The sequence below is a fragment of the Sarcophilus harrisii genome, chromosome 2 (assembly GCF_902635505.1).
Source record: "Sarcophilus harrisii chromosome 2, mSarHar1.11, whole genome shotgun sequence".
Taxonomy (NCBI): Eukaryota; Metazoa; Chordata; class Mammalia; order Dasyuromorphia; family Dasyuridae; genus Sarcophilus; species Sarcophilus harrisii.
Window position 1 is genome coordinate 452,669,687 of NC_045427.1, and position 15,360 is coordinate 452,685,046.

Genomic DNA, 15,360 nt, shown 5'->3' on the forward strand with positions numbered 1-15,360 from the left:
AGATAAACAGGATTAAGTGACCTTTTCAGGGTCATACAGTGTCAGAGGCCAGGTTTGAACTCAGGAAAAGGAGTTTTCCTGCACTCTAAACACTGCCATCTTGCCCAGGGTCACACTAATAAGTATCTGAGGTAGGGTTTGAACTCCAACTCTAGTACTCTATTACTCCATTCCACTTATCTGCTTAGTTCATTTCTATCTGCTAACAATTCTTCAAGGATGGGTAGGTTCTTTCTTATTATTTCCCTTCTTATTTTGCTAACAATTTACAGATGACACAATCCTGGAAGGAATAATCAACTCATTTGACAATAAAAAGATTTTCACAAACAGATTATACTAGACTGATTATGAAAAAAATTTATTAAGGATAGATGTAAAGTTTTACACTTTGATTCAATAATCAGCTATATAGTACAGGGTGAGCTAAACTAAAAGTTTCATCTTTACTACATATGTGACTGGGCAAATGAAGTAATTATATCATCCATTACATTTATTTCATTAGGTTTTCATTACAATTCTATGAAGTAGGTAATAAAAATAAAATTATCCCCAATTTGCAAAGGAAGATATTGAGAAGAGAATTTCCTAAATTCACATAATTAGCAAGTGACAAAGTTGAAATGCTCACCTGCATTTCCTGACAAATCCAGGATTCATTCCCCAAAACCACAGTTGTTCTGAAGCTCAATTGTGAAGCACTATGTATATAAATGTACATCATGTTTGTTTTTGTGTATTCATCATTATGCCACCCACAGTTTAATTCTGAGAACACTGTGAATCCCTCCATAATTTTCTACCCTGATGCTTCATGAGGGAGAGAAGTGACCTAAATTCTCAAAGATTAGGACACCACAGCCCAAGTTCTGGTAGGTTCTGTCACACTAGTAAGGCTGGATCAAGTATAATCCAGGCAAACAGATTGATTCTGTTTTCTGAGGACTAGCCTAGCTAGATAAGAAGAGCCTCATAATAGGCTGACCAATACATAGTCAAATAATTATTATTTATTAAGTAGGCACTATATTAGACAAAAGTAAAAATGAAATTCCCTGCCCTCAAAGAGTTTACAATCTATTAGAGAAAATGCTACAAACTTTGAAAGACATCATTTGAAGGCTTGATCATTGTGAATTTGGAGCAACAAATTTTGAGTTTTAATTTTAACAAGCCAAGGAACCCTGTTCCTTATGCTGTGCATGTGTGTGCACTACAGTCAATGAATAATCCTATCTCAAACCTATTCATCATGGTAGGCTGGTCACCTTAATCATCTGAGCTACCTCTATTAGATGTTTTTCTGCTGGGTAGCCTCAAAATTGTTGTGCATTGGATGTTGTTATGGCTAGGATTGCAAATGCATTAAAAGAGGCAGCTAATAAAAGTTTTCACAAAGTTCAAAAATAGACTAAAGGGATGTATATCACAAGATAGTAGTTAGGTTGAATTTTAACAAGAACGATATGGTAATCTTTAAAACTTAAATAACCTTTAAAATGTGCGGTTTTCAGGAGATCTTTATACATGGCAACAAGAAGATTATACTATGATCAACTTTGATAGACATGACACTTTCTAACAATGAGATGATTGAGACCAGTTCCAATGATCTTGTGATGATGAGAGCCATCTACATCCAGAGAGAGGACTGTGGGGACTGAGTGTGAATCACAACATAGCATTTTCACTCTTTTTGTTATTGTTTGCTTGCATTTTGTTTTCTTTCTCATCTTTTTCCCTTTTTGAGCTCATTTTTTGTATGATAATTGCATAAATATGTATACATATATTGTATTTAAAATATATTTTAACATGTTTAACATAAACTGGATTACTTGCCATCTAGGGGAAGGGATGGGAAGAAGGAAGAGAAAATATGGAACACAAGGTTTTGCAGGGGGTCAATGTTAAAAAATTATCCATGCATATGTTTTAAAAATAAAAAGTTGAATAAAAAAAGAAAAAGAAAATGTGAGGTTTTTCTTAAAATATGTGGCATTATTTATGCTTTTGAAATTATTTAATCTTAAAACTGCCCCAAAACTTTGGGACATTCTATAGCCTAAGGGTATGTGATAGACCTGGAGCAAGACCTGATTTCACTTACTAACTGAGAGACTCTGGCAAATCATTTAATCCCGTTTGCCTTAAATGAAGTGGAGAAGGAAATGGCAAACTACTTTAGTATCTTTACCAAGAAAACCCCAAAAGGAGTTTGGAAGAGTTGGACAGGCCTGAACAACAATAACATATGTAAGCATTTACAGAACCAATGTTAAAAAAAAATTTTTTTTTTTAGTTTAGGGAAGGAAGTCACTAGTAGTTGGGGAGAAGATTCAAGAAAAAATATACAAGCATTTGCAGAAATGTTATAAAAAAAAGTAGTTTAGAGAAGGAAGTCACTAGCAGTTGGGGAGAAGGTTCAGGAAAGGTTTTAGGAAGAAGATGGTATATAATGTTAGTTTTAAAGGGATTATAAAAGAATGAGGTAAAGTGGGGGAGAACTTTTGAGGCTCCAGAAACATCAAATGGAAAAAGGCACAAAAGAATCAAGAGCTGGGGGAAGAGTAAGAAGGTCAGTATTGCTAAACCACAAATCCTTGGAGAGCAATGCAATATGAGACTGGAAAAGGAGGGTGGAACTACATTGTGAAGAACTTTAAAAGTCAAACAGAAAAGTTTATATTTTGTCCCAGGGACCATAAGGATCTGCTGCGGTTGACTGAGTACAGAACATGATGGGGTTCAGACCCATGGTTTAATCACTTCAGCAGCTGTGAGGAGGATGGACTCTGGAAGAGGGAAGGTTAGGGGATGGGGGGACTTAGGGCAGAGAAACCAATTGCAGAAGGCTGAACTGTATTAGTTGAGGTAAAGGGAAATGGGGACCTAAACTAAGGTGGTGGTGGCTCAGTATTGTCTGCCAGACAGCTAATGCTAAGCACTGTTGGATTTGTGCATGACCACCATTGCGTGGCTAGAGAAAAGTCAAAAAGAAGATAGCTTTTGACCGCTAATGGGATGTTATTAATTTGTATTTATTCCCCAAAGTATCTCAGCATCTGTCATTTCAGGGTTTATGGAAGTAGTTGGAGGCATGAATGACCTGGAAATTGGTCTATCTAGATGACTTCATTGTCTTTCTAAAAGCAGTAGAAGATAAGAGAGAAGGATCATTCTATATATTTTTGTTAAAGAGATCTCATTTTTTTTTTCAAAAGGGGAAAAGGGAAAGAAAAGTTGTTGACTGAAAAAAAAAATAAACCCAAACAAGAATTATTGAAGATTTTTTTTTTTAATGTTTAATGTACAGGGGGGGAAAAAACAGACAGAAGGCCAGAAAGAATCCAGACAAGCAGGACAACTTTGAAAGCTGCTTGTTATGAGATATATATGTATGTATGTGTATATGTATAGAGAGAGTAAGCTGTCTGTGAGAGATTAGTAGTTTCACATATAATCCTTTTTTTCTCTATAGTACTATGTATATGCAAAAAAATTAATTTTATGTGGTATTAAGTTCAATTTTTTAAAAGTAGGGGAAGACTTAAGGAAAGTCTGATGAAAGTTGATTTGGTTGAAAAATGCTGATTTCAAATCATCAGTTGGTATGTACCAATTTTTCAGAGACTGTCAACCATATGGGTAACACAGTATCTTATCACTGATGCTGAGTGAATTAAGTAGAATAGGAAGAACATTGTACAACTATAACAGCAACACTGTACTGTGTCAACTATGATTAACTTAGCTCTTCTCAGCAATATGATCCAAGACAATTCCAAAAGACTCATAATGGAAAATTTTATCCACATCCAGAGAAAGAACAATGGAGTCTGAATACAGATCAAAACATACTATTTTTACTTTATTTTTTTCATAGCTTTTTGCCTTTTGTTCTGTTTCTTCTTTCACAACATAACAATATCCAAATATGTTTTACATGATTGTACATATATATTCTATCAAATTGTCTATCATTTTAGGGAGGCAGGAAGAGAGAGAATAAGAAAATTTGGAACTTGCACCAACCCTGAAGTCAGGAAGACCTGAGTTCAAATCTGACCTCAGACACTTAACACTTCCTAGCTGTGTGACCCTGGGCAAGTCATTTAACCCCAATTGCCTCAGCAAAGAAAGAAAGAAAGGAAGGAAGAGAGAGAGAGAGAAAGAGAGAGAGAGAGAGAGAGAGAGAGAGAGAGAGAGAGAGAAGAGAGAGAGAGAAAGAAAAAGAAAGAAAAAAGAAAATTTGGAACTCAAAATTTTATTTTTAAAAAATGTTTATAGAAGGGAAACAATAAACTGGGAAAACATTTTTACAGTCAAAGGTTCTGATAAAGGCCTCATTTCCAAAACATATAGAGAATTGACTCTAATTTATAAGAAATCAAGTCATTTCTCCAATTGATAAATGGTCAAAGGATATGAACAGGCAATTCTCAGACAAAGAAATTGAAACTTTTTCTAGTCATATGAAAATATGCTCCAAATCATTATTAATCAGAGAAATACAAATTAAGACAACTCTGAGATACCACTACACACCTGTCAGACTGGCTAGAATGACAGGGAAAGATAATGCAGAATGTTGGAGGGGATATGGGAAAACAGGGACACTGATACATTGTTGGTGGAGCTGTGAACGAATCCAACCATTCTGGAGAGCAATTTGGAACTATGCTCAAAAAGTTATCAAACTGTGCATACCCTTTGATCCAGCAATGTTTCTACTGGGCTTATACCCCAAGGAGATACTAAAGAAGGGAAAGGGACCTGTATGTGCACGAATGTTTGTGGCAGCCCTGTTTGTAGTGGCTAGAAGCTGGAAAATGAATGGATGCCCATCAATTGGAAAATGGTTGAGTAAATTGTGGTATATGAATGTTATGGAATATTATTGTTCTGTAAGAAATGACCAGCAGGATGAATACAGAGAGGATTGGAGAGACTTACATGAACTGATGCTAAGTGAAATGAGCAGAACCAGGAGATCAACAACAATACTGTATGAGAAGGTATTCTGATAGAGGTGGATTTCTTCGACAAAGAAATCTAACTCAGTTTCAGTTGATCAAGGATGGACAGAAGCAGCTACACCCAAAGAAAGAACACTGGAAAATGAATGTAAACTGCTTGCATTTTTGTCTTTCTTCCCAGGTTATTTTTACCTTCTGAATCCAATTCTTCCTGTGCAACAAGAGAACTGTTCGGTTCTGCACACATATATTGTATCTAGGATACACTGTGACATATTTAATTTGTATAGGACTGCTTGCCATCTGGGGGAGGGGGTGAAGGGAGTGAGGAGAAAAGTCGGAACAGAAGTGAGTACAAGGGATAATGTTGTAAAAAAAAAAAAATTACCCAGACATGGGCTCTGTCAATAAAAAGTTATAATAAAAAATAATAATAATAAAATAAATTATTTCTATTAGTTTAAAAAATGTTTAAAATTGCCTTAAATCAATTAAAATTACATTAAAGTGTAATTGGAAAAATGAAATATTTAAAAAAAAACAGTATCTCATCAAGGAATGAACATTGATCTTGAGAAAATAGAAATATTTAATTGTCCATGTCTAAAGGCTTTTTGAGGTCTAATATTAGTTTATTTTTCTTGGCTATTATAAATTTATTAAGAATTATGTTGCTAGGGTAGCTAGTCGGTGTAATGGATAGAGTACCAGTCCTAAAGTCAGGAGGACCTGAGTTCAAATCTCACCTCAGACCCTGGCTATGTGACCCCAATTGCCTCAGGAAGAAAAAAACTTATGTTGCTGGCAGGGAAGGTGGTGCCTTCCTTAATCAGTATGAGCAACATAGAGGGATTGAGACTACTTCAGGAAGAGAAGCAAGGAGGAGGCAGGAAATAAGACCCTTAAAGACCAGTGATTTAGCCAGTTTATCTTATTATCAGGAATTTGAGAGGATTTGAGAGTAATTCTAGGCTGTTAGATCATCAATCAATTATTCAAGGAAAAATATGTTACTGCTTTTGAGAATGTGAGGAATGTGATCCAGGAGACAAATGAACAGATTCTACCCAAATGTAGAGAATTAATTCAGCCCTACCTGAGCCAGTCTACCTAGAAATTGTAGTCAGCCATTTAGTCTACAGATTTTAGCAGAAGGAGCAGGAACAAAGCAGTTTTTAAAATCACCACTTGTTTGATCATGTATGACACTTCATGACACCATTTAGATTTTTCTTGGCAAAGATACTGAGAGGCATGCCACTGCCTTCTGCAACTTATTGTACAGATGAGGAAACTGAGGCAAATGAGTAAATGATTTGCCCAGGCTGACACAGCTACTAGATGAATCTTTCTGACTCCAATCTTGGCATTCTATCCACCTTGCCACCTAGTTGCCCTTGATTAGTGAAAAATATTGCATAACCTAAAGGGAATATTTCTTGAGAAGAGCAAAACAACAAACAGATGATACTTTTGGATTGACAAATGTGAGCAAGCTTTTAAGGATAGTCTGGTTTATCTCAAATCCATGCTTTTGTGGCTTTTTCAGATCCAAAAAAGCCTTAAATCTGGATGCTACCTGGGAGTTTTGAGAACAATCCTATATCCCTAGAGTGAAAGTTCTATGCCAAAAGCAGAGAACTTATTGACAGTGAAACTCACTATCCCATTCAGAAAATGAGTTCTTGGCTTTGAAGAGAACTGTCACTGAAAAATTTAAAGACTATTTATGGAACCAAAATTTAAATGTCGATGGACAACAGCCCACTAACATATAATTTGAACAGTGCCAAATTGGATGCCAGCTGCAACAGTCAATTCTTAGTTCAGCCTAACAGCCAGGGTAGACTAGGATGGATAATTTCTCATTTCTGGTGGCCATATGACTATAGTGATTATCTAAAGAAGTAAAAGTTGTCCATGATCCTCAAAGTAATTGCTGAAGGAGCATTTTAGTACTTTGACCAGACAGTATGCCAGCAGTATACAAGAATCTTATTTTACCAAAGCAACTCTCTTTCTACCAGGTGATTGGATGACTAGTAGAATGAACTCACTAATAGCTGACAAAAGACTGAGAGAAATGCTATAAGCCAAAAAACAGGGAATGAACCTAGGGGATTCAAATTTCAATCCCTGGAAGGTACTTTGCTCTTGAAGCGAAGGCAAAATTGGATCTGTGTAATGGAATGCCAGGTTAGACTATAACCTGCCACACATGGCACCAGTAAACAGTTGATACCCCATCCCCTGATATGTATACCTCTACAGCAAGAGAAATTATTTGGTCTGGCCCTGCCAAGGCAACCACAGGCAATGATAAGTGAAGGTACAACATTCCATTGCTTGAGTTTTTAAGTTGTTAATTTTGTCCAGCTCATGAATGATGTTATAAATAACCAAATGGCCCTTGGAAGAAAAAAGGTTATCCAACCCTGCTCTATAGCCATGAAGGCATTAAATGATGACTTGGACTTAAGGTTCAAAAGAGAATCTACTGACCCAAAATGGCAGCAGATGTCATTAAAAAGAGACGAGGCCAGTGGAGGTTTTTTCCCCTGGGAGAGGCCAGGCTTATGGGCAAAGCCAGGATCTGAGAGTTAGAAACCATAACTTCCAAAGCCTTAGCAGTTGTTAGGCCCATATTCTTAGACGCTCCTAGTCCAAATTTGGAATTTGAATATCTAGAGTCAAGCTAGTCTCAGGTTAGACTCCATTTCCCAGGATCCCCTTCTGTTACTCTTTCTCAGGGAAGCAATAACAGAAGAACATCGAGTGCAACTCTTCAAGGTCTTGGTGAGAAGAGTGCCTAGCATAACTGTGCTTGGCTTTAGAGATGAATGAAAACACACCAGAAAACACACAGAATCATTACCACCACCACCACCACTATCTGCCCCTATTCAGGGATTCCAGAAACCTCAAGCACCTCCCAAGGCAAAAGAATATTGAATATCCTATAAATTTGAGAATGAGGTTTCTGGTTGCCATGCCAATTGTCACCACCTCCACCATCTCTTCCCTGGCTTTCAGGAGAGGACAAACAATCTTTTCTTCTTTAGTTCTGCCCTTTCAGACTGATGTGGGCACTGGGAGGTCTCTGTTTTCTGCAAGTGCTTGCCTTTTCTTGTCTTTGTACTGTACTTCAGCTGTGTCTCTTATCGGGAATGCACTCCCTAGTAAACCTTTGCCTCTTAGAATTGCAAGCTTCCTTTAAACCTCATCTCCAATGGCACTGCCTACAAGAGATCTTGCCTAATAATTCCTAAAAATTCCTTTGTTATCTACTTTATAATTATATGTGTACGTGTTTCCAGCTTCCCTCCCTGCCCCAGTTACCATAGAAATTAGTAATCCCTTTAAGGGCAAAGATTCTTGCTTTTCTTTATTGCTGTTATCTCTGGTGATTTAACAGTATGTAACACAAAGCAAGCATTTGTAAATAGTTGCTGAATGAATAATGCTCCTACTCTTCTAATATCTGTGATGTTGAGTTGGTGTCTATTACATGTATAAATTTACCTTGAGAGGTGTTTTATATGTATATGTCTATATGTGTATATATGTGGGAAGTGGGTACATATACTTGAATGTGTGGATGCCTATATCCATGAGCTAATGTTTCTTTGTGATTGGGAATCTTGGTGTATTGTGAGCTAGTATAGATTGGATGGGACAAAAGAGTAATATTCTTTATAATTCAGTCCACTAAGAAAATTATTTTAACCATCTATTATGTGCAGAACTCTATAGTAGGCAGATGATGCCTGCCTTCACGGACTAATGGGGGACAAGATACATATGCAAAAGAAATTAATAATACCTAACTGTATGAAAAGAGTATCAGAAAAGAACAGATAAAAGGTTCTTTGACTTCCATTGAGGAAAACTGGTTATTACTGCTTACACATCCCCTTTTTAGTTGGGCCATTGTTGCACAATGGTTAGAGCACCAGACTTGGAATCAGGAAAATTTATGTTCTTGAGTTCAAATCCAGCTTCGCTTTCTAGCTGTGCGATCCTGAGCAAGTCACTTAACTCTATCTCAGTGTCCTCATCTGCAAGTTGAACTGAAGGAAATGGCAAACTACTTCAGTGTCTTTGCCAAGAAACCTCAATTGGAATCACAGATAATTGGACATGACTGGATCAACTAAATAACAGGCTGCTGGGACTGCTGCCAAGTATTAGAGTAAAAGCAGCATAGTTTCCAGAGCACAGAGAGATGTGGTATCTGAAGCACCTCCAAGCTATCTCTTTGCTATGCGCCTCTGTTTGATATACATCTTTTTAGTCCAAACATCTCTTGATCATCTCTGAGGAACCCTGAGGACAGGTTTGAGGGTTTCTCTTGCTAACTAACTCTGGCCAATCTTTAGTGACAATTGCCTTCCATGGATTTCAGATCTTGGGCTTTCAAGAATAGTTTTTCTCCTGAATATGTTCAAATCTAACCCCCCAGATAAGAGGATACTAGGTAGATATTGCCCCTGGAATCACAGGTACACATAGGGTTTCAGAAATAAAAAGTAGATGAGTAATAAGAATCAATCCAAGAATTTTGATTACATAAATTGAAAAGCTCTTGCACTAACAAAATGAATGTACTTAGAAAAGGAAGGGAAGCAATCACATGGAGAAATTTTTTCTTTATGCCAAGTTTCTTTTTTTATTATAGCTTTTTATTTACAAGATATATGCATGGGTAATTTTTCAGCATTGAGCATTGCAAAACCTTTAGTTCCAACTTTTCCCCTCCTTCCCCTTCCCCCCTCCCCCAGATGGCAGGTTGGTCAATACATGTTAAATATGTTAAAATATAAGTTAAATACAATATATGTATACATGTCCATACAGTTATTTTTATGCCAAGTTTCTAGGTTAAAGGAATGGTATCCAAGATATCTATAGATACCTTAAATATGTAAATCCAAAAGCCATCCTGCAATATTGTTCTTCCTTCATTTCTTTGAAGAGGACTAATGAAATTACAGATTGATAGCATAACTCACAAATGAATTAGATTTAAGTGACACAGAGCTACACAAAGTCATCAGCCTTACTCTTTCTTCCAGAGTCACCAAAGCCCAGTGGCAAGACAAAAGTCAAAATAATTGGTAATGACCCAGGATGCAATGTATGACTTTTTAAAATGTTTGACCAAGATCTAAGCACTCCACAACACCTGCTTGCCACCTTCATGGAAATTGGAACAAATTGTTGTCATCTATCCATTCCATGGCAGGCAAGGAGAGGGCGTGGCAAAATAAGTCTTCACACGCTTGGGGTAGACATTCCCCTAATTCACCTATAGGTTTGAGATCTATTGGTTACCCCCTAATTGGTTTAGTCTGTCTGTTGAGATACTACGTGGGTATGGCTGCTGCATATACCATAGTTTCTTGGAACCACAGGTAAGAGTTGGGTAAGAGGTAGACACCAGAGGTGAAGAATGCTCAGTCCTGAAATAGACAGCAAGCCCATACACAAGAAATGTGCAAATTATTAATAGCTATAGGAATGAATCCTCCAAATTAATGATGTGTGTGGTCTATGGATCCTAAAGGGTTCTTAAGGTTTTTTCAGAGGATCTGTGAAGAAGAAAAAAATTTCCATATTCTAAAACATTTCAGTATTATGTATTATTTGACTTTTAAAATACTCTTCCTCCCCTTTTCAACCACATATCCGTATGAGGCCAGATTGTCTTTATATATTTCAATCAAATAACAGATTGAATGTAGAAGTAGATATAAAAAAACAACTAATTTCTATTAAACCAGTCATTTGCAAAATAAATTTTTCAATACATTATTTAGAAATCATTATTGTTTTAGAAAATAGTTATTTTTCAATAAAATATTTATGTTAATATGTAATGGATTTATTAATTATTTTAAAAGAAGTTATAAATAAACATTTTAAAATGTATTACTTTTAATATATATTGTGATAGATAAACAAAAGTTCCTCAGGTTTCTTAATAATTTTTAAGAATGCTGAGAACAAAAAGTTTGAGAGAGTTGCTCCAAATCATTAATAATAAGAGAGAAGTATATCAGAACAACTCTGATGTTTCACCTCACCCCCAGCAAAATTGCAAAGGGGAAATGACTAAACAAATTTGGTGCATGAATGTAATGGGATATTGTGCTTTAAGAAGCAACAGTGGGCCAACCTCCAGTCATCTTGATCTATATCTGGTCACTGGACCCAGATAGCTCTGGAGAAGAAAGTGAGGCTAGTGATTTTTCACAGCCCTCCCTCTCTTCAACCCAATTCCCTTGCATGTTGTGGTATCACCCCCCTAATGGCATGGTCTTTTTCAAGAACAAAGAACAAACTACAACAAGAAACAACAAATATGATGAATTACTCAGAAATGTAGAAAGATTTACAGAAAATGATAGAGAAAACAATATACACAATGGCTAAAATGTAAATAGAAAGAATACCAAACATTTGAAAGTAAATATTATAAAATTACAATGAATAAGCATGGCCTTAAGACATGAGAAAATGCTCCTCCCTACTCTATTGCAAATTAGGTTGTGCCCAATATTGTATGTAGTCACATTTTTTTTTCCTATGTATTGATCAGTTTTGCTGATTTTTTTTTTCTCTTTTTCCATTTTTTCTTAGAATGAGGAGAAGGAAAAGGATACAGGGAGAAAATTAGATGACAAAAACAAAAGACATCACTATTTTTTTTTTTTTTGAGTCAATCCAAGAGAGCAGTTTGGAACTATGCCCAAAGAGTTATCAAATTGTGCATATCCTTTGATCCAGCAGAATTTCCACTGGGCTTATATCCCAGAGAGATCTTAAAGGAGGGAAAGGAGTAAAAATGTTCATGGCAGCCCTTTTTATAGTGGCAAGAAAATGGAAACTGAGTGGATGCCCCCATCAGTTGGAGAATGGCTGAATAAGTTATGGTATATGAATGTTATAGAATATTATTGTTCTATAAGAAACGATCAACAGGATTTCAGAGAGGACTGGAGAAAGTTACATGTACTGATGTTAAGTGAAACAAGCAGAATTAGGAGATCATTATATATGACAATAACAAGATTATATGATGATCGATTCTGATGGATGTAGCTTTCTTAAAATATGAGATGATTCAGACCATTTCCAATGATCTTGTGCTGAAGAGAGCCATCTACACCCAGAGAGGCCTATGGGAACTGAGTGTGATTCACAACATAGCATTTTCACTCTTTTTGTTGTTGTTTGCTTGCATTTTATTTTCTTCCTCATTTTTCCTCTGCTTGATTTTTCTTGTGCAGCAAGATAATTATATAAATATGTATATATTGGATTAACATATATTTCTACCACATTTTTTAAAAAGAGTCAGTCCAAGGAGGAGAGGGATATCTAATCCTCAACTTGATTTTTAATTTCTTAGCACTGAGGCTAGAGAATCATAGAGAGGGACGGACATAGAACTACTTAAGATCACCCAACCAGTGGAGGTTCAGGCTTAGAGGAAGTAACCATTGCAGCAAGATAGCAGACCTGAACCACATGTTTCTTAATTAACAGTCTCTTTACAATGGCTGTTTTCTAGCTGTACTTCTTGAAAAATTATACTTGTGAGGATAATTTTTTTTGATAAATTTTTTTATTTTAAACTTAAATAACAAAATAGGAAAAGAAAAAAATTGCCACATATACAAAAGATCAAAAGAAAGGATTCAATATAAAATAACAAATGTCCATTTCAATAAAACTTATTTAATAAATACTATACATTATTTTCAAAGCTGTACAGCTTTGTTTCCATGTTTGTTTTCTTTTATTCTCTGCAAAGCATTTTTTACTTGATTTTTTTACCTTTCCCTCCCCATCACTCTAAAGGCTACAATTAAGTGTGGATATATATATATATATATATATATATATATATATATATGTGTGTGTGTGTGTGTGTGTGTGTGTGTGTATAAAACACATATATATGCAGAAATATCTATAAAGATACACATATATGCACAAATACACTTGTACACATATATGTAAGACTATACTATGCTTATTTCCTCCTATCATCTGTTTCTCTGAAAGTGGGTGGATCTTCCTTCATAAGTCCAAATCTTTCCAATCCAATCAAATCCTATCTGAGAAATAGTCTATGAAAGTTTCCTCCTCAATTTTCTGTATTCCTTCTATTTTTGGCTACATATATCTTACTTACATGAGAAAATTTTAATTTAAAATCATTAAAATTGTCTTTTTTTATACTTCATTTTTAAAAAGAATCACCACATCATACAGTCTATGCTTTTCTTTCAAACTATCCAAATAAAGGGTACTACTAATGTTTTCACATATTTGAAATGAACAATTTGACTTAATGAGTCCCTTATAATGGGTCTTTAATGTTTACCTCATATTTCTCCTAGATGTTATATGTTGAATATTCCTTAAGTTCTGAGGATCATAAAATCTTGAAAGTCTTTGAGTTCATTAAATATCTTTTTTTTTTTTCATTTAGGCTTAACTTGATGGATAAGTTAACCTTGGTGATAAACCCAGATTTTTTGCTCTACAGAATATAATATTCCTAGATCTAATATTCCTTCAACATAATAGCTGCTAGATCTTATATAATTTTTATTATAGCTCCATATACCTTGTTACTTCCAATATTTTTTCTTTATCCTGGAAGCTTTGAAACTTGGCTATGGTATTCCTCCTGCAATCTCTTTTAGGTGGTAATCAGTGCATTTTTTTCTATTTTTACTTTGTCTTTTTGTTATAAAACTTCAGGGAAATTTTCCTTAATAATTTCTTTTACTATTACATCAATATATAATTAGTGTAATGTTCAGGTAGTTCAACTATTCTTATATTATTTTTCCTTGATCTGTTCTGCAGATAAGTTGTTTTTCTTACGGGCTTTTTTCACTTTCTCTTCTATTTTTTCTTTTCTTTTGATTATGTTTTATGATTTATTGATATTATGTTATTAGCTTTCCCTTTCCCAATTCTAATTTTCAAGGGATTATTTTAATTTTTAGGTTTTTGATTCTCTATTTCCAGTTGGTTGATTTTCTTTTCATAATTTTCTTGGATTACTCTGATTTTTCCTCAGTCTCTCTTGTGGGGTTGATTTTTGAATCCTGGTATAGAACTATATTTTATAGAATTAATGAATAATTAGAAAAGACCTTCTAATCAAACTGGTATCTGAACTAGGAAGCCCTTCCTCTACAACATCTCTAGCAAGTGGTTATTCAGTCTTTGTTAGCCCAATAAGGAAAAATCTACAACTTGAGGCAGCATGTGACATTTTGGAATAAGTCCAGTTTTTAGAAAGGTTTTCCTTGCATAAAACCTAAATATGTAATTTCTACCTATTTCCCCTTTTTCTGCATTCTAGAATTAAGCAAAACAAATCTACTCCATCTTCCATAAGGTAGCTCTTTGAAAAATATAAAATTCTTTCTCTATCCACAAGATTTTGAGGTTTCTAAGATCATAAATCAATGGGTCTAATAATTGGGCTCACAGAAGTCTCATGAGTTGGGTAGGACAAGTATTATGCCCATTTTACAGATGCACACATGCCAAGAAAAAGCATATGACTTGTTAAAAATCATACAGCTATTTGGTGACTGAGTTTGAAACTATTTCCCATGCTTCCCATCCTGTTTTTTTCCTATTAATTATTGCTGCCTTTTTAATAATTTTTAAAAATTGAAGTTCTGTACAGGCTTACTAAATTTTTCTTGAATTAAATTTCCAGACCATATCTCTTCTCTGGAACATACCATAATCACAAAAACTGAATCAGGACTTCAGTGTATTGTATGTCTTGCTCATTCTAAAAAGACTGGGGTTATTTCTGTGTTGCCTCTGACATCTTACACTGGGAAGTTTGTGGCTAACACTCAGTTTGTGTGAACAGATTCTTAGCTTGATGAGATCTTCAAGGGAAGATTGACATCTTCTATGGCTCCTTTCTCTTCCCCAGAGAGGTCAACTGGTCATTTATTAAGAAGGAGAAATAAGTGCTATACTCGTACCCTTGAGGTACTTAAAAACAAATTAAAAAACCAAAGGAAGACCTCCAGCATATTGAATAGGACTCCTTCATGGAATACAAACACATACACACACCACACACACACACACACACACACACACAAGTGTATGTGTGTGTGTGTACATATATATGTATGTGTGTATACATGAATGTGTATGTATGTATCTACAAAAAAACATGTTTTTGTAGATACATACATACACATTCATGTATACACACATACATATATATGTACGTGTATACAAGAAAAAAAAAGAATCACACTGGGCAAAAAAGTATGGATAGCTTGAGCACTATATTAGTAGAAGGAGCAGAGATTTG